Raw genomic sequence first — 2,500 nt, 5'->3', positions numbered from 1 at the left:
TTTGATTTTAGAAATATATAAAAATCCAGTTTGTGTTTAGTAAATATTAAAATGAGCAGTTTATGCAAATATATGCAAATGGGGTGAGTTTAATGAGCTTCAACAGAAAAACACAAATATAAAAATAAATATAAATAAATTTAAAACATACTTAAATATATAAAATATATAAATATATAAAAACATAAAAAATTTTCTGACAATAATGAAATAAAAACTTAAACTATTTATTATAAATGTTTGAGTCTGAGTTGATTTTGACTCGGTGGGAGTTGTGGGCGGGGCTTTACACTAAGTGGGCGGGGCTTTACACTAAATGTTCTTTTAAACACTTTACACTCTGTGATGCTGTGACGTCATCTCGTTGTAATTTTCTGTGAAAATAAAAATAAAATAATGAAACTTTTCACTTTTCACATGACACGTGCCTCGGTGTCGCGCACGCGCGCCTTTATTTACCTTTAAATTATTGATGAATTTTATTCAGATTTTTCTGATCAAACAGAGGCGGGGGGGCGGGGGGCGGGGCTCTGCGGGCCGCTCCTCTGCTCTCATTGGCTCTGCTCCCCTCTGCTGCTCTCTGATTGGCTGAGGTCCCCTCTCCTCTGCTCTGATTGGTTGTCCTCGGAGCTCGGAGCTCCGGTTCCTCCCCGGGCCTTTGTGTCTCCTGTCGCCGCTCGGAGCGCGCGGTGCGGCGGCGGTGTGCGGCGGCGGTGTGCGGCGGGACGCGGCAGTACGCGGCGGCGGAGAGCGGCGCCGCGCGGCTCTGGAGCTTCTGGATTTTTCTGGATTTTTCTGGATCTTTTTTTATTTCCGCGCACTGATTTTTTCTCTTTGATGTTTCGTGCTCGTGGCGCGCGCGCGGACCGTGTAAAGGTGAGTGCATCTCCTCCGAGTGCGCATGCGCGTGCCATACATTTACATGAGACATATGATGCACGCACGCGCCTGTCAGGGCCTGTGCACGCGGACACGCCTCCTGTAGAACCGGACCAGAACCGGACTAGACCCGGACTGGACCCGGACTAAACCCGGACTAGACCCGGACTAGACCCGGACTGGACCCGGACTAGACCCGGACTGGACCCGGACTGGACCCGGACTAAACCCAGTCTGGACCCGGACTGGACTAGGACTAAAGCAGATCTGAGTCTTGACTAAACGAGGCCTGAATCGGGACTAAACCAGGACCAGACCAGGACTGGAGCAGGTGCAGACGGGGCTGAGGACCCAGACCCAGAGAGGAATAAATTAAGGAATGATCTAGAAATTAACTTGGACCAAACCCAAGACCGAAGACGGACTGGACCAGGACTAAACCAGGACTAAACCAGGACTAAACCAGGACTAAACCAGGTCTGATCCAAACCTCTGGCTGGAACGGATCTGATCTGGTTGATATTGATTTGTTGATCTTGGTCTGGTCTTAGTCCTCATTTAGTCCTGGTTTAGTCCTGGTTTAGTTGTGATGCTGTTGTCATGGAAACCGAGACATTAATTACATCATTACAAACATTCTAAACCTGAACTGGACCGGGACTGGACCGGGACTGGACCGGGACTAATCCAAATCCTTTTTATTTTTGTCTTAATTTAAAATCTATAAATCCATAACTTCCTGTTCGTCTTGTAAACCGGGGTCACATCCGGAGGTCGTCTCCATGGTGACGCAGCTCGGGTCGGGGGTCGGGGTCGGGGGTCGGGGTCGGGGGTCAGGGGTCGGGGGAGTTTGGGGCTGAGGCCAAAAAGACAAACACAGAATCAAAAAATAAAAAGGAGAATTTAAACCGACAGATCTCAGACTTTTACATTTAGACACGTGGAACAAAAAGTTCTGCTGCACCAGGACCAGACCCTGAACCAGGACCAGACCCTGAACCAGGACCAGACCCTGAACCAGACCCTGAACCAGGAGACCCTGAACCAGGACCAGACCCTGAACCAGGACCAGACCCTGAACCAGGACTGGACCTTCTTCTTCCAACTTCTCCCGGACGTCACATCTGGACGAGGTGTTGCAGGTTTATTGTGTCTCCAGAACATGGAGGTGGAGACAGGAGACAGTTCCTCTTGGAGATCTGGACGGGGCTGGAGAAGGTCCTGAACCATCAGCAGGACCCACACCTGCTCGTGTGTGCAGGACCAGGCTGAGCTCTGCTCGTGTCCTACAGAACCTCCAGCAGGACACGAGTGTCTCTGTAGAACATCACAGATTTGGTGAGGGTCCACGTTCTGTAGGCGGCGCCAGGCTCACCGCCCGGCACCGTGGAGCTCCACTGGTGTTTGGAGATCACACCGGGTTTGGCAGGTCCTCCACTGGAGCCCTGAGCTCCTGTGACAGACGTGAAAGAGTCTGGAGAAGATGAGGAGAAGGTTCTGCTCCTGCTCCAGGGTTCACAGGAGGTTTGGTGGTGGGTCAGTGATGTTCTGAGGAGGCAGATCTATGGAGGGACGCAGAGACGTCCACCGACGAGGAAACACCCGTCTGATGCCATCAGGT

This window comes from Boleophthalmus pectinirostris, unplaced genomic scaffold, assembly GCF_026225935.1.
Source record: "Boleophthalmus pectinirostris isolate CB_2022bp ecotype Guang Dong unplaced genomic scaffold, ASM2622593v1 HiC_scaffold_21, whole genome shotgun sequence".
NCBI classification, from domain to species: Eukaryota; Metazoa; Chordata; class Actinopteri; order Gobiiformes; family Gobiidae; genus Boleophthalmus; species Boleophthalmus pectinirostris.
Note: the sequence above shows the minus strand (reverse complement) of the source record.